General features: G+C 46.9%; 17 non-coding genes and 2 pseudogenes across 17 annotated transcripts; 7 read left to right on the top strand and 12 right to left on the bottom strand.

The window, feature by feature from the left end:
* Positions 1 to 1,550: 1,550 nt before the first annotated feature.
* Positions 1,551 to 1,713, bottom strand: LOC135047783 (U1 spliceosomal RNA). Its single transcript, XR_010239768.1, has one exon. It is a non-coding gene; the product is annotated as a U1 spliceosomal RNA (small nuclear RNA).
* A 144-nt stretch (positions 1,714 to 1,857) lies between these two features.
* Positions 1,858 to 1,973, top strand: LOC135047739 (U5 spliceosomal RNA). The gene has a single exon (XR_010239724.1). It is a non-coding gene; the product is annotated as a U5 spliceosomal RNA (small nuclear RNA).
* Positions 1,974 to 2,243: 270 nt separating this feature from the next.
* On the top strand, positions 2,244 to 2,359 carry LOC135047754 (U5 spliceosomal RNA). The gene has a single exon (XR_010239740.1). It is a non-coding gene; the product is annotated as a U5 spliceosomal RNA (small nuclear RNA).
* A 286-nt stretch (positions 2,360 to 2,645) lies between these two features.
* Positions 2,646 to 2,761, top strand: LOC135047734 (U5 spliceosomal RNA). The gene has a single exon (XR_010239719.1). It is a non-coding gene; the product is annotated as a U5 spliceosomal RNA (small nuclear RNA).
* A 275-nt stretch (positions 2,762 to 3,036) lies between these two features.
* Positions 3,037 to 3,152, top strand: LOC135047760 (U5 spliceosomal RNA). The gene has a single exon (XR_010239745.1). It is a non-coding gene; the product is annotated as a U5 spliceosomal RNA (small nuclear RNA).
* A 6,626-nt stretch (positions 3,153 to 9,778) lies between these two features.
* Positions 9,779 to 9,942, bottom strand: LOC135047770 (U1 spliceosomal RNA). The gene has a single exon (XR_010239755.1). It is a non-coding gene; the product is annotated as a U1 spliceosomal RNA (small nuclear RNA).
* Positions 9,943 to 10,613: 671 nt separating this feature from the next.
* On the bottom strand, positions 10,614 to 10,776 carry LOC135047723 (U1 spliceosomal RNA). Its single transcript, XR_010239711.1, has one exon. It is a non-coding gene; the product is annotated as a U1 spliceosomal RNA (small nuclear RNA).
* A 152-nt stretch (positions 10,777 to 10,928) lies between these two features.
* On the bottom strand, positions 10,929 to 11,092 carry LOC135047806 (U1 spliceosomal RNA). The gene has a single exon (XR_010239791.1). It is a non-coding gene; the product is annotated as a U1 spliceosomal RNA (small nuclear RNA).
* A 668-nt stretch (positions 11,093 to 11,760) lies between these two features.
* Positions 11,761 to 11,924, bottom strand: LOC135047702 (U1 spliceosomal RNA). The gene has a single exon (XR_010239693.1). It is a non-coding gene; the product is annotated as a U1 spliceosomal RNA (small nuclear RNA).
* Positions 11,925 to 12,076: 152 nt separating this feature from the next.
* On the bottom strand, positions 12,077 to 12,240 carry LOC135047779 (U1 spliceosomal RNA). Its single transcript, XR_010239764.1, has one exon. It is a non-coding gene; the product is annotated as a U1 spliceosomal RNA (small nuclear RNA).
* A 670-nt stretch (positions 12,241 to 12,910) lies between these two features.
* Positions 12,911 to 13,073, bottom strand: LOC135047719 (U1 spliceosomal RNA). Its single transcript, XR_010239707.1, has one exon. It is a non-coding gene; the product is annotated as a U1 spliceosomal RNA (small nuclear RNA).
* Positions 13,074 to 13,225: 152 nt separating this feature from the next.
* Positions 13,226 to 13,389, bottom strand: LOC135047776 (U1 spliceosomal RNA). The gene has a single exon (XR_010239761.1). It is a non-coding gene; the product is annotated as a U1 spliceosomal RNA (small nuclear RNA).
* A 702-nt stretch (positions 13,390 to 14,091) lies between these two features.
* Positions 14,092 to 14,226, bottom strand: LOC135047716 (U1 spliceosomal RNA; annotated as a pseudogene).
* A 152-nt stretch (positions 14,227 to 14,378) lies between these two features.
* Positions 14,379 to 14,542, bottom strand: LOC135047796 (U1 spliceosomal RNA). Its single transcript, XR_010239781.1, has one exon. It is a non-coding gene; the product is annotated as a U1 spliceosomal RNA (small nuclear RNA).
* Positions 14,543 to 16,903: 2,361 nt separating this feature from the next.
* Positions 16,904 to 17,059, top strand: LOC135047729 (U1 spliceosomal RNA). The gene has a single exon (XR_010239715.1). It is a non-coding gene; the product is annotated as a U1 spliceosomal RNA (small nuclear RNA).
* A 674-nt stretch (positions 17,060 to 17,733) lies between these two features.
* LOC135047670 (U1 spliceosomal RNA) lies at positions 17,734 to 17,897 on the top strand. The gene has a single exon (XR_010239665.1). It is a non-coding gene; the product is annotated as a U1 spliceosomal RNA (small nuclear RNA).
* Positions 17,898 to 18,049: 152 nt separating this feature from the next.
* Positions 18,050 to 18,212, top strand: LOC135047712 (U1 spliceosomal RNA). The gene has a single exon (XR_010239702.1). It is a non-coding gene; the product is annotated as a U1 spliceosomal RNA (small nuclear RNA).
* A 3,304-nt stretch (positions 18,213 to 21,516) lies between these two features.
* On the bottom strand, positions 21,517 to 21,680 carry LOC135047784 (U1 spliceosomal RNA). Its single transcript, XR_010239769.1, has one exon. It is a non-coding gene; the product is annotated as a U1 spliceosomal RNA (small nuclear RNA).
* A 692-nt stretch (positions 21,681 to 22,372) lies between these two features.
* Positions 22,373 to 22,514, bottom strand: LOC135047691 (U1 spliceosomal RNA; annotated as a pseudogene).
* Between the last annotated feature and the right edge of the window lie 50 nt (positions 22,515 to 22,564).

The raw sequence follows: 22,564 nt of genomic DNA, 5'->3' as shown, positions 1-22,564 counted from the left end.
GACATCACATTCAGCCGCTGTGATCACAAAAATGGTGGCGGCTTCCTGCGCGCACATACAGTCTGCACCAGCAGGAGGCTACACCATTTTTTATGATCACGCTGAACTGCAGTGCGACTGCAATTACAGCATGGTCAAGAAGGGAGGCGTCATGCTGGGTGGCCATGCCCTTTCACTGTGCAGGAGCCAGCACCGCTCACACACTAGTCCCCGGGTGCAGCCCCCAACCCCCGGGACACCCGGAGCAACAAAATGTAGATTCAGGCCACCAGGCCACGCCCCTACCTATGAAACCATGCCTCCTTTTTACCATTGCGCTGCTTATCTGCGCGCACTGCATTACAATCTCCCTCGCCACCTCTCTGGGTGTCACCAGTGATAGTGACACCTCTGCCATGCTTGTAGCAGCTGGTCCTAAGATCTACGCCTCAAGCCCTGAGTGTTTGCCCTTGTGACTTGTTGATCATCATAGCGAAGCAGATGCTTACAGAAAACTGCAGGGGCTTAGATTGAAAATAAAAAAATTGATTGGTATAAGGTAGAGAGGAGCGGGTTCGGTTCTCCGAGAACCGAATTCCCCACGAACTCCACGTTGTTTACACTGGTCCGAGGCAGGCTCGGTTGTTCCCGCCTGACTCGCAAAACCTGAACAAGGGAAAATGTCATCATCCCGCTGTCGGATTCTCGCGAGATTCGGATTCCATATAAAGAGCTGCGCGTTGCCGCCATTTTTACTCGTGCATTGAAGAGAGAGCGGAATGGACGTGGCTATGTTCTCTCAGTGGAAATCTCAATATCAGTGCTCAGTATCAGTGGTTACTTATTGCTGCTCAGTAATACTAGTAGTGTGTCTCTCCTGCTCAGTGTCAGTTCTCAGTAGTATCCTCATCAGTGCTCAGTATCACTGCTCATTGTCTTGTGCTGCATTGTGGTGCTCAGCATACTACAGTACATTACTAATAGTCCAGTGCTGCATCTTGCTGCTCAGTGTCAGTTCTAGTATCCTCATCAGTGCTCACTATCACTGTTCATTGCATTTTGGTTTTCTGTATACTACAGTAACATAGTAATATAGTAACATATAGTAACATAGTTTTTGAGGTTGAATAGAGGCAAATTGCCCATCGTGTTCAACCTGTTTTAAGTTGTGATGATTCTACATACTTGCTGAATAATGTTTTATGACTAGTTAGCTACTATAACTCATGTTACCCCCGGATTAACCATGTTGATATTTTAAGTATTATAACCTTAGATAGCTTTTTCATTCAGAAATGTATCCATTCCTTTTTTAAATCCAATTACAGAGTCCGCCATTACCACCTTCCCTGGCAGGGAATTCCACATCCTGATTGCCCTAACAGTGAAGATCATAGTATCTCACCTGGCAGATAAGTAGGAGTTGGGCTAGAGCTGTGGAGGATTGCTGCTCGGGCACCCCCTGTCAAGTGAAGGAGATCCAACTGAGGCAGCACAAGGGAACTCTCGAAAGAAGAACAAGGCTAGAGGAAGATCTGAGACAAAGAAATCTGACTTTTACCAGAGCTGACCAGAGGAAAGCACAAACACAGTCCCCCACTACCACAAATAATGCAGTCGAGTTTCCCACATTGGGGAAATCACAGGGGTCAGCATACCCAGAATGCAATGAATGAACCTCACCCTGGGAGAACAATCTTCATGACCATGGTATCTCCTATGCAAAATAAGTTTGATTTGGGATAGGGCTGGGGAGGGCCGCTGCTCAGGCACATCTCTGTCAAGTAAAGGAGATTCAACTGAGGCAGCACAAGGGAACTCTCATCTGGGGACAACAACTGCAGGGAGAACACATATTTTCAGATGAAAATCTTGGTCATGCTCTGGCTTCTCTTCAGAACGAACAAATCTTTCGCCTTTTACTAAAGATTTCCGTGGAGAGGAGCAAAACTGAGTTTTACCTCAATTTTTGCATGCCCCATCTTTTTGGATTTTCTTTTATCGGTTTAAAGATAGAATGAGTGTGCTTTAATGAAAGCTCATTTGCATAGAAATTACAGTAAATGTTTGTTTCTTTTCAAACAGAACTTTCTTGACCATGCTACTTGCTTGAAAGATCTGGGAGCACATGGAATACAGTACAAACCATGCTTATAGCAAGGAGAAGCCAGGTGAGAAATCTGCTTTCTTTCAAATTGGGCGCTCACTTTGATCTGAATGAGGACTGCTGGCATGGCACTCAGGCGACAGGTGGAATCTTGGTCATGCTCTGGTTTCTCTTCAGAATGAACAAATCTTTCGCCATTTATTAAAGATTTCCGTGGAGAGGAGCAAAACTGAGTTTTATCTCAATTTTTGCATGCCCCATATTATTGGGGTTTCTTTTATCAGTTTAAGGACAGAATGAGTGTGCTTTCTTGTTGGCTTTAATGTAAGTTTATTTGTATAACAATGACAGTAAATGTCTGTTTCTTTTCAAACAGAACTTTCTTGACCATGCTACTTGCTTGAAAGATCTGGGAGCACATGGAAAAGAGTAAAAACCATGCTTATAGCAAGGGGAAGCCTGGTGAGAAATCTGCTTTCTTTCTTTCAAATTGGGTGCTCACTTTGAGCTGAATGAGGACTGCTGGCATGGCACTCAGGCGACAGGTGGAATCTTGGTCATGCTCTGGTTTCTCTTCAGAACGAACAAATCTTTCGCCTTTTACTAAAGATTTCCGTGGAGAGGAGCAAAACTGAGTTTTATCTCAAATTTTGCATTCCCCATCTTATTGGGGTTTTATTTTATCTGTTTAAAGATAGAACGAGTGTGCTTTAATGTAAGCTCATTTGCATAGAAATGACAGTAAATGTTTGTTTCTTTTCAAACAGAACTTTCTTGACTATACTAATTGCTTGAAAGATCTGGGAACACATGGAAAAGAGTACAAACCATGTTTATAGCTAGGGGAAGCCTGGTGAGAAATCTGCTATCTTTCTTTCAAATTGGGTGCTCACTTTGAGCTCAATGAGAACTGCTGGCATGGCACTCAGGCGACAGGTGGAATCTTGGTCATGCTCTGGTTTCTCTTCAGAACTAACAAATATTTCGCCTTTTATTAAAGATTTCCGTGGAGAGGAGCAAAACTGAGTTTTATCTCAATTTTTGCATGCCCCATATTATTGGGGTTTCTTTTATCAGTTTAAAGACAGAACGAGTGTGCTTTCTTGTTAGCTTTAATGTAAGTTGCCATAGATGCAGTGAAACACACGTGTAGGGCACGGCGTGTCCGCGTGTATTTGACTCATGTGAAATGTTATAAAACAAAAATATATGATTATGATGTTAGCTGTTAGTCTCCACTAATAGGGAATAGAAGCTGAGCTATAAGAAAGGAATACACTAGATATGATGTCACTTAGCAGATACAATGTCTAAAGTGCATACAGATAGCTACTAATAACTCTTGATAAGAAAGTATATCAGTGTGGGTATATTTATATGATGGGATATTGGGACTAGTGAATATATATCACTCCTGCTGTCCAGATTGGCAATAACCAGACAATTATGATAAGAGTAGAGATGTCACATGGGCTGCTATAGATATTAATTTAATGCTGTATGTGTCATTTGTTACAAATGGATACATTTTCTATGAGTCAGCCTAGCAGCTGCATGTTCTAACAGAACACTATCCTCACACAGAATCTGCTAACCTTGAGATAACTAAATGACAGTGTGTAACAGTCTCTTTACTATAAGACTGTTACAAAGTAATATATATATTTGAAGTCAGTCTAGCAGCTGTGTGTTCCAGCAGTTTATAAGACAAAGAAAATCTCCTATTGTGGAATCTAGACACATGGGACTGCTGGCCTGTGTCATACTATTTCTATGTAATACCAGTAACATGTATATAACTGTTACATCATTGTTACAAATGGATAAATCTTTGAGTCAGCCTAGCAGCTGCATGTCCTAACAGGACACCATAAATCCTTTACAGTGTAACAAATTGATTGGTAACACTTAAAGGCTGGAGAGCAGTTATATGCCTTACTAGCATACTCAATATACCACATTATTACACCAGTTACCACGATTATTGACAGCGCATTTGATATATTATATTACCCTCACACTGAGTCTGTTTACCTTTAGATAACTAAGTGACCGAATATGTAACAGTTTCTCTATCATAAGACTGTTACAAAGTGAGATAGATATATTTGGAAGTCAGTCAAACAGCTGTGTGTTTCAGCGGTTTATAAGAAAATCCCTCATTGTGGAATCTGGACCACTAAGGGTTATTATATATATAGCACATGGAATTGCCACATCTCCCTATATGATAATTTCATTACACTGTAACATAATAAGAATTAACTCTTTAACAGTGTAAATAGAGAGTAATGAATCTCTGACACATGGAATATATTATTTCTTAGATGAATTGGATAAACCATTATGACAGACACTTTGCTTCCTAATAAGAATTGAGGTGCTATACCTCTAAGGAAAGCATTATTGCCTACGCCTAGATCAGATTAAATAAGATCTGGCTGAATATATGAAGGAAGGTTGCTATTTATATGAGAATTGGAATTGCTATATTCCTTAAGGCAACCCCACCGATTGATATATGTTGTCAATTAAGTATATCTGAACGGCTATATCTGGACCAGATTTAATAAGATCTGGCTGATTATATGAAGGAGGGCTGCTATTTATATTGGAATTGCCATATTCCTTAAGGCAACCGCACCTGTTGGTATATCTCGCCAATTAACTATATCTAAACAGCTAAATTAAAGCTATTCATCATTTTTTTAGTTTGGATATTAATAAATATGATCTTTCCATGATGCATAGAGATTTCCCTATCAAGTGATTCCTTATCCGATATAGAAAGCTATCCCCCTGTGGTATTGAATTTAGGAATATAGTCTTAGGGGACACAGAGAAATAAGTGATCCCCATCTACCTAAGCACCCCACAAATTGGAGGTTAGCTTACCGGTTATACTCAATCACCCCCACAAATTCGCCAATGGGGATGGCTTCCCGGGAGGTAACCCCTATTGAGTGAAGGGAGTATATAGGATACGACCCAGTGGTACCTGACGACATAGATACTAACAGCTATTTAATAACATTACGCTAGAAAGTGATTATTAGCAACATATATATCTATATAAACAACCCCGCCAGGGTTGTGCCTTCAAAAATAATCACACACGGACACGCTTTTTAAACCTTTTTTTCACATCTCTTTATTCTTCTTATGCACATGTATGTTAGTTCTGTGATTTTAACCTTTATGTTTCACTGCAGTTTGGGATAATAATATTAATATTTATCCAATTTTAATACATACTTAATAAAGGTTATATTTTATGATTCATTCATTCTGTCCAGTGCGTCAACAGTGCAGATTTCTTCTTGTTTTTTCTCCCAAATTCTATAACAATGACAGTAAATGTTGTTTCTTTTCAAACAGAACTTTCTTGACCATGCTACTTGCTTGAAAGATCTGGGAGCACATGGAAAACAGTACAAACCATGCAGTATCACAAGAGCCTTTATTTGATCTTTCATGAAGATAGAGCAGAATTGAGGACACGTCAACAATTTCTGCCGAAGGTGGTTCATCTTTCCACATGGTGCCTTTGGCCACTGACACCTTCGTTGAGTCAAAGTCTCTGGCTGTGGTCAGAACTTTGAAAATTTATGTCACCAGAACGGTTCAGATTAGGAAAACAGAGGCTCTGTTTGTCCTGTATGCTCCCAACAGGATTGGGTGTCCTGCTTCCATGTAGACCATTATGCGCTGGATCTGTGGTAAGATTCAGCATGCTCATTCCATGGCAGGATTGCCGTTACTGAATTAGGTGAAGACCCATTCTACTAGAAAGGTGGGTTCATCCTGGGCAGCTGGTCGGGGAGTCTCGGCATTGCAACTTTGCCGAGCAGCTATTTAGTAAACACTTTTGCTAAGTTTTACAAGTTTGATACCTTGGCTGATGATAACCTCAAGTTGGGTCATTCGGTGCTGCAGAGTCGTACGCACTCTCCCACCCGTTCAAGAGCTTTGGTATAACCCCATGGTTCTTAATGTGACCCCAGCATCCTCTAGGTCGTATGAGAAAATAGGATTTTAATACCTACCGGTAAATCCTTTTCTCTTAGTCCGTAGAGGATGCTGGGCACCCGTCCCAGTCCATACTGTGTCTGCAGTTATTACTTGTGGTTATACACATGTTATGTTATGGTTCTGGTCAGCTTTTTGCTGCAATTGTTCATGCCGTTGGCTTGTGTTCTGTTGAATGCCACGTTCTGCGGCATGCTTAAGGTGTGAGCTGGTAAGATGCTCACCTTAGTTTAACAATAAATCCTTTCCTCGAAATGTCCGTCTCCCTGGGCACAGTTCCTATAACTGGAGTCTGGAGGAGGGGCATAGAGGGAGGAGCCAGTTCACACCCTTTGAAAGTCTTAAAGTGCCCATGTCTCTTGCGGATCCCGTCTATACCCCATGGTTCTTAATGTGACCCCAGCATCCTCTACGGACTAAGAGAAAAGGATGCCCTTGCGCACTATCCTGACTTCTCCTCCCGTCTGCTTACTTTGTGCCTTCCAACGCACAATGCGAACTACAGGTGGTGCTGCAGGGCCCACACCCTTTTACTTGCCTTACAGAACAGCTCTGGAGCTGTTACAGTGCCCAGCTGCTGCAAGAAATCAGCTTGAATGCTTCAGGGGATGGGGCATGGCCAACATGAGCCCCACACCAAAGGAGGGTGGGGGTGTTTAATGCGAACTAGGGGTCATCCAAGCACCGCAAAAGGCCGCCATGCCCTGCATGCCCCTTTTCTCTTTTCATATGCAGATGAGGGTTCCAGCCAACTTTGGCCCACATCTTGGATGACATCACCGTATGCAAATCCGTCTTCTGCAGACCTTCCCCCAGGAATGCTTGTACTAGTTGTTGCATATGGTTTGATATTTGATGGTGCTTCAATATTAGGCAGCCTTCCACCCTCCCATGTTCATCTGAACAGATGTGGTCTCCCTGCAGTTGTTGTCCCCAGACGAGAGTTCCCTTGTGCGTCCTCAGTTGAATCTCCTTAACTTGACGGGGGAGGGGCTGCCCGAGCAGCCACCCTCCCCAGCCCTATCCCAACTCATACTTATTTTGCATATGAGATCTCTTGATCATGAAGATTGTTCTCACAGGGTGAGGTTCATCCATTATATTTTAAAATAGGAAGGTACAAATTACATATTTGAATTGCATCTATGTGCTGGATTCAAATGTCCCCCCCCCCCTTTCCTTTCTCAATTGTGCCCGTCAGCAGCTATTCTAAGGTTGCTGCCAATGGGTGTGACACATTAATTTCTTCTGTGGGGTACACTGGACTCCACAAGGATTCACATTGGGGTGTAGAGTAGGATCTTGATCTGAGGCACCAACCGGCTCAAAGCTTTTGACTGTTCCCAAGATGCTCAGCGCATCCTCCTCTATAACCCCGCTTCCATGAACAGGGAGCTCAGTTTGTAGTTGGTGCCTTCAGTAGCAGGCCACTTAACAGGGGCCTGCCTCAGGCAGCCTATTCTTAGCTATTAATTTTGACAAGAAAAGAAGAACTTGTTTTATGAGAATCTACAAGGGCTGCAGCAGGCTAGGTCTAATAGACATCTTTACTGCAGCTTCATCACTCCCAGCGGCGCTGTATACTCCCGTGCCCTGGTTGCTGGGTCACTGCAGCGGAGGCTCCAGTTTCTTCCTAAGGTCAGTCACACACACACCGCCCTTCCGGATCACGAGGCCGCTGATGAAGGGGAGCGTGGCCGTAGGGGGTGGACCGTGTGCGCACTGGCGTGGACACTGATTACTGGGCAGCCGCTCCACTAGCCACCAGGTACAGTTAAGGAGCACAGGTCTGGGAGTTTTACTCCTATATTAACCCAATTTTGTACTGCCCGCAGCGCATTGTGATAGGTAATAGGGCCTGATTCAGGTTGGAATGCAATCACAATAAGCGATCCAACTGCAAAAATTGCTAACAGCATACGCATGTGCCTGCATTTTCTGCGGCACCCCGCAGAGAATGCGATCGCCTCTGCCTGTCAATCGGGGCGGGGGGGGGAGAGGGGGGTCAGCAACACTCCATTTCCAAGTCAGGGATGGAGCGGTGCGGGGGCAAGGCTTCAAAATGGGGTCTGCAACGGAGGAGACACAGGGGGCGTGGTCACAGCGGCTGTATGACATCACATTCAGCCGCTGTGATCACAAAAATGGTGGCGGCTTCCTGCGCGCACATACAGTCTGCACCAGCAGGAGGCTACACCATTTATTATGATCACGCTGAACTGCAGTGCGACTGCAATTACAGCATGGTCAAGAATGGAGGTGTCATGCTGGGTGGCCATGCCCTGTCACTGTGCAGGAGCCAGCACCGCACACATACTAGTCCCCGGGTGCAGCCCCCAACCCCCGGGACACCCGGAGCAACAAAATGTAGATTCAGGCCACCAGGCCACGCCCCTACCTATGAAACCATGCCTCCTTTTTACCATTGCGCTGCTTATCTGCGCGCACTGCATTACAATCTCCTTCGCCACCTCTCTGGGTGTCACCAGTGATAGTGACACCTCTGCCATGCTTGTAGCAGCTGGTCCTAAGATCTACGCCTCAAGCCCTGAGTGTTTGCCCTTGTGACTTGTTGATCATCATAGCGAAGCAGATGCTTACAGAAAACTGCAGGGGCTTAGATTGAAAATAAAAAAATTGATGGGTATAAGGTAGAGAGGAGCGGGTTCGGTTCTCCGAGAACCGAATTCCCGACGAACTCCACGTGGTTTACACTGGTCCGAGGCAGGCTCGGTTGTTCCCGCCTGACTCGGAAAACCTGAACAAGGGAAAATGTCATCATCCCGCTGTCGGATTCTCTCGAGATTCGGATTCCATATAAAGAGCTGCGCGTTGCCGCCATTTTTACTCGAGCATTGAAGAGAGAGCGGAGAGGACGTGGCTATGTTCTCTCAGTGGAAATCTCAATATCAGTGCTCAGTATCAGTGGTTACTTATTGCTGCTCAGTAATACTAGTAGTGTGTCTCTCCTGCTCAGTGTCAGTTCTCAGTAGTATCCTCATCAGTGCTCAGTATCACTGCTCATTGTCTTGTGCTGCATTGTGGTGCTCAGCATACTACAGTACATTACTAATAGTCCAGTGCTGCATCTTGCTGCTCAGTGTCAGTTCTAGTATCCTCATCAGTGCTCACTATCACTGCTCATTACATTGTGGTGTTCTGTATACTACAGTAACATAGTAATATAGTAACATATAGTAACATAGTTTTTGAGGTTGAATAGAGGCAAATTGCCCATCGTGTTCAACCTGTTTTAAGTTGTGATGATTCTACATACTTGCTGAATAATGTTTTATGACTAGTTAGCTACTATAACTCATGTTACCCCCGGATTAACCATGTTGATATTTTAAGTATTATAACCTTGGATAGCTTTTTCATTCAGAAATGTATCCATTCCTTTTTTAAATCCAATTACAGAGTCCGCCATTACCACCTTCCCTGGCAGGGAATTCCACATCCTGATTGCCCTAACAGTGAACATCATAGTATCTCACCTGGCAGGTAAGTAGGAGTTGGGCTAGAGCTGTGGAGGATTGCTGCTCGGGCACCCCCTGTCAAGTGAAGGAGATCCAACTGAGGCAGCACAAGGGAACTCTCGAAAGAAGAACAAGGCTAGAGGAAGATCTGAGACAAAGAAATCTGACTTTTACCAGAGCTGACCAGAGGAAAGCACAAACGCAGTCCCCCACTACCACAAATAATGCAGTCGAGTTTCCCACATTTGGGGAAATCACAGGGGTCAGCATACCCAGAGTGCAATGAATGAACCTCACCCTGGGAGAACAATCTTCATGACCATGGTATCTCCTATGCAAAATAAGTATGATTTGGGATAGGGCTGGGGAGGGCCGCTGCTCAGGCACATCTCTGTCAAGTAAAGGAGATTCAACTGAGGCAACACAAGGGAACTCTCATCTGGGGACAACAACTGCAGGGAGAACACATATTTTCAGATGAACATGGGAGGGCAGAAGGCTGCCTAACACTGAAGCACCCCCAAACAACAAACCAAATGCAACTACTAGTGCAAGCATTCCTGGGGGAAGGCCTGCAGCAGATGGATTTGCATATGGTGATGTCATCCAAGCAGTGGGTCAAAGTTGGCTTCAACCCTCGTCTGCATATGAAAATAAAAAAGAGGTGTGCAGGGCATGGCGGCCTTTTGCGGCGCTTGGATGACCCCTAGTTTGCATTAAACACCTCCACCTTCCTTCGGTGTGGGGCTCATGTTGGCTATGCCCCAGCCCCTGAAGCATTCAAGCTGATTTCTTGCAGCAGCTGGGCACTGTAACAGCTCCAGAGCTGCTCTGTAAAGCAAGTAAAAGGGTGTGGGCCCTGCAGCACTACCTGTAGTTTGCATTGTGCGTTGGAAGGCACAAAGTAAGCAGACGGGAGAAGTCAGGATAGTGCACAAGGGCATAGAAGGGAGCGGCTCAAGAAAAGAGAAGTGGAAACAGACAGCAAACTAGGCTGGAGAGAGACCTGAGACAAAGAGATCTGAATTATACGAGAGCCGACCAGAGGAAACACAAATTATGTAATCAAGTGTCCCACATTTGGGGAAATCGTAGGAGCAGCACACCCAGAGTGCATTGGGTGAGCCTTGCCCTGGGAGAAGCACCTTCCTGATCATAGTATCTCACCTGGCAGGTAAGTAGGAGTTGGGCTAGAGCTGGGGAGGGTCGCTGTTCGGGCACCCCCCTGTCAAGTGAAGGAGATCCAACTGAGGCAGCACAAGGAAACTCTCGAAAAAAGAACAAGGCTAGAGGAAGATCTGAGACAAAGAAATCTGACTTTTACCAGAGCTGACCAGAGGAAAGCACAAACACAGTCCCCCACTACCACAAATAATGCAGTCGAGTTTCCCACATTTGGGGAAATGACAGGGGTCAGCATACCCAGAATGCAATGAATGAACCTCACCCTGGGAGAACAATCTTCATGACAATGGTATCTCCTATGCAAAATAAGTATGATTTGGGATAGGGCTGGGGAGGGCCGCTGCTCAGGCACATCTCTGTCAAGTAAAGGAGATTCAACTGAGGCAGCACAAGGGAACTCTCATCTGGGGACAACAACTGCAGGGAGAACACATATTTTCAGATGAACATGGGAGAGCAGAAGGCTGCCTAATACTGAAGCACCCCCAAACAACAAACCAAATGCAACAACTAGTACAAGCATTCCTGGGAAAAGGTCTGCAGAAGACGGATTTGCATACGGTGATGTCATCCAAGCAGTGGGCCAAAGTTGGCTGGAACCCTCATCTGCATATGAAAAGAGAAAAGGGGTATGCAGGGCATGGCGGCCTTTTGCGGCGCTTGGATGACCCTTAGTTCGCATTAAACACCTCCACCCTCCGTCGGTGTGGGGCTCATGTTGGCTATGCCCCAGCCCCTGAAGCATTCAAGCTGATTTCTTGCAGCAGCTGGGCACTGTAACAGCTCCAGAGCTGCTCTGTAAGGCAAGTAAAAGGGTGTTGGCCCTGCAGCACTACCTGTAGTTTGCATTGTGCGTTGGAAGGCACAAAGTAAGCAGACAGGAGAAGTCAGGAGAGTGCACAAGGGCAAGGGCAGGGGCTCAAGAAAAGAGAAGTGGAAACAGACAGCAAACTAGGCTGGAGAGAGACCTGAGACAAAGAGATCTGAATTATACGAGTAGCCGACCAGAGGAAACACAAATTATGTAGTCAAGTGTCCCACATTTGGGGAAATCGTAGGAGCAGCACACCCAGAGTGCAATGGGTGAGCCTTGCCCTGGGAGAAGCACCTTCCTGATCATAGTATCTCACCTGGCAGGTAAGTAGGAGTTGGGCTAGAGCTGGGGAGGGTCGCTGCTCGGGCACCCCCCTGTCAAGTGAAGGAAATCCAACTGAGGCAGCACAAGGAAACTCTCAAAAAAAGAACAAGGCTAGAGGAAGATCTGAGACAAAGAAATCTGACTTTTACCAGAGCTGACCAGAGGAAAGCACAAACACAGTCCCCCACTACCACAAATAATGCAGTCGAGTTTCCCACATTTGGGGAAATCACAGGGGTCAGCATACCCAGAATGCAATGAATGAACCTCACCCTGGAAGAACAATCTTCATGACCATGGTATCTCCTATGCAAAATAAGTATGATTTGGGATAGGGCTGGGGAGGGCCGCTGCTCAGGCACATCTCTGTCAAGTAAAGGAGATTCAACTGAGGCAGCACAAGAGAACTCTCATCTGGGGACAACAACTGCAGGGAGAACACATATTTTCAGATGAACATGGGAGAGCAGAAGGCTGCCTAATACTGAAGCACCCCAAACAACAAACCAAATGCAACAACTAGTACAAGCATTCCTGGGGGAAGGTCTGCAGAAGACGTATTTGCATACGGTGATGTCATCCAAGCAGTGGGCCAAAGTTGGCTGGAACCCTCATCTGCATATGAAAAGAGAAAAGGGGTATGCAGGGCATGGCGGCCTTTTGCGGCGCTTGGATGACCCTTAGTTCGCATTAAACACCTCCACCCTCCGTCGGTGTGGGGCTCATGTTGGCTATGCCCCAGCCCCTGAAGCATTCAAGCTGATTTCTTGCAGCAGCTGGGCACTGTAACAGCTCCAGAGCTGCTCTGAAAGGCAAGTAAAAGGGTGTGGGCCCTGCAGCACTACCTGTAGTTTGCATTGTGCGTTGGAAGGCACAAAGTAAGCAGACAGGAGAAGTCAGGAGAGTGCACAAGGGCATAGAAGGCAGCGGCTCAAGAAAAGAGAAGTGGAAACAGACAGCAAACTAGGCTGGAGAGAGACCTGAGACAAAGAGATCTGAATTATACGAGAGCCGACCAGGGGAAACACAAATTATGCAGTCAAGTTTCCCACATTTGGGGAAATCGCATGAGCAGCACACCCAGAGTGCAATGGGTGAGCCTTGCCCTGGGAGAAGCACCTTCATGATCATAGTATCTCACCTGGCAGTTATGTAGGAGTTGGGCTAGAGCTGGGGAGGGTCGCTGCTCGGGTACCCCCCTGTCAAGTGAAGGAGATCAAACTGAGGCAGCACAATGGAACTCTCGAAAGAAGAACAAGGCTAGAGGAAGATCTGAGACAAAGAAATCTGACTTTTACCAGAGCTGACCAGAGGAAAACACAAACACAGTCCCCCACTACCACAAATAATGCAGTTGAGTTTCCCACATTTGGGGAAATCACAGGGGTCAGCATACCCAGAATGCAATGAATGAACCTCACCCTGGGAGAACAATCTTTATGACCATGGTATCTCCTATGCAAAATAAGTATGATTTGGGATAGGGCTGGGGAGGGCCGCTGCTCAGGCACATCTCTGTCAAGTAAAGGAGATTCAACTGAGGCAGCACAAGGGAACTCTCATCTGGGGACAACAACTGCCGGGAGAACACATATTTTCAGATGAACATGGGAGGGCAGAAGGCTGCCTAATACTGAAGCACCCCCAAACAACAAACCAAATGCAACAACTAGTACAAGCATTCCTGGGGGAAGGTCTGCAAAAGACGGATTTGCATACAGTGATGTCATCCAAGCAGTGGGCCAAAGTTGGCTGGAACCCTCATCTGCATATGAAAAGAGAAAAGGGGTATGCAGGGCATGGCGGCCTTTTGCGGCGCTTGGATGACCCTTAGTTCGCATTAAACACCCCCACCCTACTTCGGTGTGGGGCTCATGTTGGCCATGCCCCAGCCCCTGAAGCATTCAAGCTGATTTCTTGCAGCAGCTTGGCACTGTAACAGCTCCAGAGCTGCTCTGTAAGGCAAGTAAAAGGGTGTGGGCCCTGCAGCACTACCTGTAGTTTGCATTGTGCATCGGAAGGCACAAAGTAAGCAGACAGGAGGAGAAGTCAGGATAGTGCACAAGGGTATAGAAGGGAGGGGCTCAAGAAAAAAGAAGTGGAAACAGACAGCAAACTAGGCTGGAGAGAGACCTGAGACAAAGAGATCTGAATTATATGAGAGCCGACTAGGGGAAACACAAATTATGCAATCAAGTTTCCCATATTTGGGGAAATCGCAGGGGCAGCACACCCAGAGTGCAATGGGTGAGCCTTGCCCTGGGAGAAGCAACTTCATGATCATAGTATCTCACCTGGCAGGTAAGTAGGAGTTGGGCTAGAGCTGGGGAGGGTCGCTGCTCGGGCACCCCCCTGTCAAGTGAAGGAGATCCAACTGAGGCAGCACAAGGGAACTCTTGAAAGAAGAACAAGGCTAGAGGAAGATCTGAGACAAAGAAATCTGACTTTTACCAGAGCTGACCAGAGGAAAGCACAAACACAGTCCCCCACTACCACAAATAATGCAGTTGAGTTTCCCACATTTGGGGAAATCACAGAGGTCAGCATACCCAGAACGCAATGAATGAACCTAACCCTGGGAGAACAATCTTCATGACCATGGTATCTCCTATGCAAAATAAGTATGATTTGGGATAGGGCTGGGGAGGGCCGCTGCTCAGGCACATCTCTGTCAAGTAAAGGAGATTCAACTGAGGCAGCACAAGGGAACTCTCATCTGGGGACAACAACTGCAGGGAGAACACATATTTTCAGATGAACATGGGAGGGCAGAAGGCTGCCTAATACTGAAGCACCCCCAAACAACAAACCAAATGCAACAACTAGTGCAAGCATTCCTGGGGGAAGGCCTGCCGCAGATGGATTTGCATATGGTGATGTCATCCAAGCAGTGGGTCAAAGTTGGCTTCAACCCTCGTCTGCATATGAAAAGAGAAAAGGGGCATGCAGGGCATGGCGGCCTTTTGCGGCGCTTGGCTGACCCCTAGTTTGCATTAAACACCTCCACCCTCCGTCGGTGTGGGGCTCATGTTGGCTATGCCCCAGCCCCTGAAGCATTCAAGCTGATTTCTTGCTGCAGCTGGGCACTGTAACAGCTCCAGAGCTGCTCTGTAAGGCAAGTAAAAGGGTGTGGGCCCTGCAGCACTACCTGTAGTTTGCATTGTGCGTTGGAAGGCACAAAGTAAGCAGACAGGAGAAGTCTGGAGAGTGCACAAGGGCATAGAAGGCAGCGGCTCAAGAAAAGAGAAGTGGAAACAGACAGCAAACTAGGCTGGAGAGAGACCTGAGACAAAGAGATCTGAATTATACGAGAGCCGACCAGGGGAAACACAAATTATGCAGTCAAGTTTCCCACAGGAGTATATAGGATACGACCCAGTGGTACCTGACGACATAGATACTAACAGCTATTTAATAACATTACGCTAGAAAGTGATTATTAGCAACATATATATCTATATAAACAACCCCGCCAGGGTTGTGCCTTCAAAAATAATCACACACGGACACGCTTTTTAAACCTTTTTTTCACATCTCTTTATTCTTCTTATGCACATGTATGTTAGTTCTGTGATTTTAACCTTTATGTTTCACTGCAGTTTGGGATAATAATATTAATATTTATCCAATTTTAATACATACTTAATAAAGGTTATATTTTATGATTCATTCATTCTGTCCAGTGCGTCAACAGTGCAGATTTCTTCTTGTTTTTTCTCCCAAATTCTATAACAATGACAGTAAATGTTGTTTCTTTTCAAACAGAACTTTCTTGACCATGCTTCTTGCTTGAAAGATCTGGGAGCACATGGAAAACAGTACAAACCATGCAGTATCACAAGAGCCTTTATTTGATATTTCATGAAGATAGAGCAGAATTGAGGACACGTCAACTATTTCTGCCGAAGGTGGTTCATCTTTCCACATGGTGCCTTTGGCCACTGACACCTTCGTTGAGTCAAAGTCTCTGGCTGTGGTCAGAACTTTGAAAATTTATGTCACCAGAACGGTTCAGATTAGGAAAACAGAGGCTCTGTTTGTCCTGTATGCTCCCAACAGGATTGGGTGTCCTGCTTCCATGTAGACAATTATGCGCTGGATCTGTGGTAAGATTCAGCATGCTCATTCCACGGCAGGATTGCCGTTACTGAATTAGGTGAAGACCCATTCTACTAGAAAGGTGGGTTCATCCTGGGCAGCTGGTCGGGGAGTCTCGGCATTGCAACTTTGCCGAGCAGCTATTTAGTAAACACTTTTGCTAAGTTTTACAAGTTTTAGAGTAAAGGAGATTCAACTGAGGCAGCACAAGGGAACTCTCATCTGGGGACAACAACTGCAGTGAGAACACATATTTTCAGATGAACATGGGAGGGCAGAAGGCTGCCTAATACTGAAGCACCCCCAAACAACAAACCAAATGCAACAACTAGTACAAGCATTCCTGGGGGAAGGTCTGCAGAAGACGGATATGCATATAGTGATGTCATCCAAGCAGTGGGCCAAAGTTGGCTGGAACCCTCATCTGCATATGAAAAGAGAAAAGGGGTATGCAGGGCATGGCGGCCTTTTGCGGCGCTTGGATGACCCTTAGTTCGCATTAAACACCCCCACCCTCCTTCGGTGTGGGGCTCATGTTGGCCATGCCCCAGCCCCTGAAGCATTCAAGCTGATTTCTTGCAGCAGCTTGGCACTGTAACAGCTCCAGAGCTGCTCTGTAAGGCAAGTAAAAGGGTGTGGGCCCTGCAACACTAACTGTAGTTTGCATTGTGCATTGGAAGGCACAAAGTAAGCAGACAGGAGGAGAAGTCAGGATAGTCCACAAGGGTATAGAAGGGAGGGGCTCAAGAAAAAAGAAGTGGAAACAGACAGCAAACTAGGCTGGAGAGAGACCTGAGACAAAGAGATCTGAATTATATGAGAGCCGACCAGGGGAAACACAAATTATGCAGTCAAGTTTCCCACATTTGGGGAAATCGCAGGGGCAGCACACCCAGGTGAGATACTATAATCAGGAAGGTGCTTCTCCCAGGGCAAGGCTCACCCATTGCACACTGGGTGTGCTGCTCCTACGATTTCCCCAAATGTGGGACACTTGACTGCATAATTTGTGTTTCCTCTGGTCGGCTCTCGTATAATTCAGATCTCTTTGTCTCAGGTCTCTCTCCAGCCTAGTTTGCTCTCTGTTTCCACTTCTTTTTTCTTGAGCCCCTCCCTTCTATACCCTTGTGGACTATCCTGACTTCTCCTCCCGTCTGCTTACTTTGTGCCTTCCAATGCACAATGCAAACTACAGGTAGTGCTGCAGGGCCCACACCCTTTTACTTGCCTTACAGAGCAGCTCTGGAGCTGTTACAGTGCCCAGCTGCTGCAAGAAATCAGCTTGAATGCTTCATGGGATGGGGCATGGCCAACATGAGCCCCACACCAAAGGAGGGTGGGGGTGTTTAATGCGATCTAGGGGTCATCCAAGCACCGCAAAAGGCCGCCATGCCCTGCACGCCCCTTTTCTCTTTTCATATGCAGATGAGGGTTGAAGCCAACTTTGACCCACTGCTTGGATAACATCACCATATGCAAATCCATCTGCTGCAGGCCTTCCCCCAGGAATGCTTGCACTAGTTGTTGCATTTGGTTTGTTGTTTGGGGGTGCTTCAGTATTAGGCAGCCTTCTGCCCTCCCATGTTCATCTGAAAATATGTGTTCTCACTGCAGTTGTTGTCCCCATATGAGAGTTCCCTTGTGCTGCCTCAGTTGAATCTCCTTTACTTGACAGAGATGTGCCTGAGCAGCGGCCCTCCCCAGCCCTATCCCAAATCATACTTATTTTGCATAGGAGACACCATGGTCATGAAAATTGTTCACCCAGGGTGAGGTTCATTCATTGCATTCTGGGTATGCTGACCCCTGTGATTTACCCAAATGTGGGAAACTCGCCTGCATTATTTGTGGTAGTTGGGGACTGTGTTTGTGTTTTCCGCTGGTCAGCTCTGGTAAAAGTCAGATTTCTTTGTCTCAGATCTTCCTCTAGCTTTGTTCTTCTTTCGAGAGTTCCATTGTGCTGCCTCAGTTGGATCTCCTTCACTTGACAGGGGGGTGCCCGAGCAGCGACCCTCCCCAGCTCTAGCCCAACTCCTACTTACCTGCCAGGTGAGATACTATGATCTTGAAGGTGCTTCTCCCAGGGCAAGGCTCAACCATTGCACTCTGGGTGTGCTGCCCCTGCGATTTCCCCAAATATGGGAAACTTGACTGCATAATTTGTGTTTCCCCTGGTCGGCTCTCGTATAATTCAGATCTCTTTGTCTCAGGTCTCTCTCCAGCCTAGTTTGCTGTCTGTTTCCACTTCTCTTTTCTTGAGCCGCTCCCTTCTATGCCCTTGCGCACTATCCTGACTTCTCCCGTCTGCTTACTTTGTGCCTTCCAACGCACAATGCGAACTACAGGTAGTGCTGCAGGGCCCACACCCTTTTATTTGCCTTACAGAGCAGCTCTGGAGCTGTTACAGTGCCCAGCTGCTGCAAGAAATCAGCTTGAATGCTTCAGGGGCTGGGGCATAGCCAACATGAGCCCCACACCGAAGGAGGGTGGAGGTGTTTAATGCGAACTAGGGGTCATCCAAGCGCCGCAATAGGCCGCCATGCCCTGCATAACCCTTTTCTCTTTTCATATGCAGATGAGGGTTCCAGCCAACTTTGGCCCACTGCTTGGATGACATCACCGTATGCAAATTCGTCTCCTGCAGACCTTCCCCCAGGAATGCTTGTACTAGTTATTGCATATGGTTTGATATTTGATGGTGCTTCAGTATTAGGCAGCCTTCCGCCCTCCCATGTTCATCTGAAAAAATGTGGTCTCCCTGCAGTTGTTGTCCCCAGACGAGAGTTCCCTTGTGCTTCCTCAGTTGAATCTCCTTAACTTGACGGGGGAGGGGCTTGCCCGAGCAGCCACCCTCCCCAGCCCTATCCCAACTCATACTTATTTTGCATATGAGATCTCTATATCATGAAGATTGTTATCACAGGGTGAAGTTCATCCATTATATTTTAAAATAGGAAGGTTCAAATTACATATTTGAATTGCATCTATGTGCTGGATTCAAATGTCCCCCCCCCCTTCCTTTCTCAATTGTGCCCGTCAGCAGCTATTCTAAGGTTGCTGCCAATGGGTGTGACACATTAATTTCTTCTGTGGGGTACACTGGACTCCACAAGGATTCACATTGGGGTGTAGAGTAGGATCTTGATCTGAGGCACCAACCGGCTCAAAGCTTTTGACTGTTCCCAAGATGCTCAGCGCATTCTCCTCTATAACCCCGCTTCCATGAACAGGGAGCTCAGTTTGTAGTTGGTGCCTTCAGTAGCAGGCCACTTAACAGGGGCCTGCCTCAGGCAGCCTATTCTTAGCTATTAATTTTGACAAGAAAATAAGAACTTTTTTTATGAGAATCTACAAGGGCTGCAGCAGGCTAGGTCTAATAGACATCTTTACTGCAGCTTCATCACTCCCAGCGGCGCTGTATACTCCCGTGCCCTGGTTGCTGGGTCACTGCAGCGGAGGCTCCGGTTTCTTCCTAAGGTCAGTCACACACGCACCGCCCTTCCGGATCACGAGGCCGCTGATGAAGGGGAGCGTGGCCGTAGGGGGTGGACCGTGTGCGCACTGGCGTGGACACTGATTACTGGGCAGCCGCTCCACGAGCCACCAGGTACAGTTAAGGAGCACAGGTCTGGGTTTTTTTCTCCCATATTAAACCAATTTTGTACTGCCCGCAGCGCATTGTGATAGGTAATAGGGCCTGATTCAGGTTGGATTGCAATCACAGTAAGCGATCCAACTGCAAAAATTGCTAAGAGCATACGCATGTGCCTGCATTTTCTGCGGCACCCCGCAGAGAATGCGATCGCCTCTGCCTGTCAATCGGGGCAGGGGGGGAGAGGGGGGTCAGCAACACTCCATTTCCAAGTCAGGGATGGAGCGGTGCGGGGGCAAGGCTTCAAAATGGGGTCTGCAACGGAGGAGACACAGGGGGCGTGGTCACAGCGGCTGTATGACATCACATTCAGCCGCTGTGATCACAAAAATGGTGGCGGCTTCCTGCGCGCACATACAGTCTGCACCAGCAGGAGGCTACACCATTTTTTATGATCACGCTGAACTGCAGTGCGACTGCAATTACAGATTGGTCAAGAAGGGAGGCGTCATGCTGGGTGGCCATGTCCTGTCACTGTGCAGGAGCCAGCACCGCTCACACACTAGTCCCCGGGTGCAGCCCCCAACCCCCGGGACACCCGGAGCAACAAAATGTAGATTCAGGCCACCAGGCCACGCCCCTACCTATGAAACCATGCCTCCTTTTTACCATTGCGCTGCTTATCTGCGCGCACTGCATTACAATCTCCTTCGCCACCTCTCTGGGTGTCACCAGTGATAGTGACACCTCTGCCATGCTTGTAGCAGCTGGTCCTAAGATCTACGCCTCAAGCCCTGAGTGTTTGCCCTTGTGACTTGTTGATCATCATAGCGAAGCAGATGCTTACAGAAAACTGCAGGGGCTTAGATTGAAAATAAAAAAATATATGGGTATAAGGTAGAGAGGAGCGGGTTCGGTTCTCCGAGAACCGAATTCCCCACGAACTCCACGTGGTTTACACTGGTCCGAGGCAGGCTCGGTTGTTCCCGCCTGACTCGGAAAACCTGAACAAGGGAAAATGTCATCATCCCGCTGTCGGATTCTCGCGAGATTCGGATTTCATATAAAGAGCTGCGCGTTGCCGCCATTTTTACTCGTGCATTGAAGAGGGAGCGGAGAGGACGTGGCTATGTTCTCTCAGTGGAAATCTCAATATCAGTGCTCAGTATCAGTGGTTACTTATTGCTGCTCAGTAATACTAGTAGTGTGTCTCTCCTGCTCAGTGTCAGTTCTCAGTAGTATCCTCATCAGTGCTCAGTATCACTGCTCATTGTCTTGTGCTGCATTGTGGTGCTCAGCATACTACAGTACATTACTAATAGTCCAGTGCTGCATCTTGCTGCTCAGTGTCAGTTCTAGTATCCTCATCAGTGCTCACTATCACTGCTCATTACATTGTGGTGTTCTGTATAGTACAGTAACATAGTAATATAGTAACATATAGTAATATAGTTTTTGAGGTTGAAAAGAGGCAAATTGCCCATCGTGTTCAACCTGTTTTAAGTTGTGATGATTCTACATACTTGCTGAATAATGTTTTATGACTAGTTAACTACTACAACTCATGTTACCCCCGGATTAACCATGTTGATATTTTAAGTATTATAACCTTGGATAGCTTTTTCATTCAGAAATGTATCCATTCCTTTTTTAAATCCAATTACAGAGTCCGCCATTACCACCTTCCCTGGCAGGGAATTCCACATCCTGATTGCCCTAACAGTGAAGATCATAGTATCTCACCTGGCAGGTAAGTAGGAGTTGGGCTAGAGCTGTGGAGGATTGCTGCTTGGGCACCCCCTGTCAAGTGAAGGAGATCCAACTGAGGCAGCACAAGGGAACTCTCGAAAGAAGAACAAGGCTAGAGGAAGATCTGAGACAAAGAAATCTGACTTTTACCAGAGCTGACCAGAGGAAAGCACAAACACAGTCCCCCACTACCACAAATAATGCAGTCGAGTTTCCCACATTTGGGGAAATCACAGGGGTCAGCATACCCAGAATGCAATGAATGAACCTCACCCTGGGAGAACAATCTTCATGACCAAGGTATCTCCTATGCAAAATAAGTATGATTTGGGATAGGGCTGGGGAGGGCCGCTGCTCAGGCACATCTCTGTCAAGTAAAGGAGATTCAACTGAGGCAGCACAAGGGAACTCTCATCTGGGGACAACAACTGCAGGGAGAACACATATTTTCAGATGAACATGGGAGGGCAGAAGGCTGCCTAAAACTGAAGCACCCCCAAACAACGAACCAAATGCAACTACTAGTGCAAGCATTCCTGGGGGAAGGCCTGCAGCAGATGGATTTGCTTATGGTGATGTCATCCAAGCAGTGGGTCAAAGTTGGCTTCAACCCTCGTCTGCATATGAAAAGAAAAAAGGGGTGTGCAGGGCATGGCGGCCTTTTGCGGCGCTTGGATGACCCCTAGTTCGCATTAAACACCTCCACCCTCCTTCGGTGTGGGGCTCATGTTGGCTATGCCCCAGCCCCTGAAGCATTCAAGCTGATTTCTTGCAGCAGCTGGGCACTGTAACAGCTCCAGAGCTGCTCTGTAAAGCAAGTAAAAGGGTGTGGGCCCTGCAGCACTACCTGTAGTTTGCATTGTGCGTTGGAAGGCACAAAGTAAGCAGATGGGAGAAGTCAGGATAGTGCACAAGGGTATAGAAGGGAGGGGCTCAAGAAAAAAGAAGTGGAAACAGACAGCAAATTAGGCTGGAGAGAGACCTGAGACAAAGAGATCTGAATTATATGAGAGCCGACCAGGGGAAACACAAATTATGCAGTCAAGTTTCCCACATTTGGGGAAATCGCAGGGGCAGCACACCCAGAGTGCAATGGGTGAGCCTTGCCCTGGGAGAAGCATCTTCATGATCATAGTATCTCACCTGGCAGGTAAGTAGGAGTTGGGCTAGAGCTGGGGAGGGTCGCTGCTCGGGCACCCCCTGTCAAG

This window comes from Pseudophryne corroboree, unplaced genomic scaffold (assembly GCF_028390025.1).
Source record: "Pseudophryne corroboree isolate aPseCor3 unplaced genomic scaffold, aPseCor3.hap2 scaffold_941, whole genome shotgun sequence".
NCBI lineage: Eukaryota > Metazoa > Chordata > Amphibia > Anura > Myobatrachidae > Pseudophryne > Pseudophryne corroboree.
Note: the sequence above shows the minus strand (reverse complement) of the source record. Positions and strands in the feature narration are given on the sequence as shown.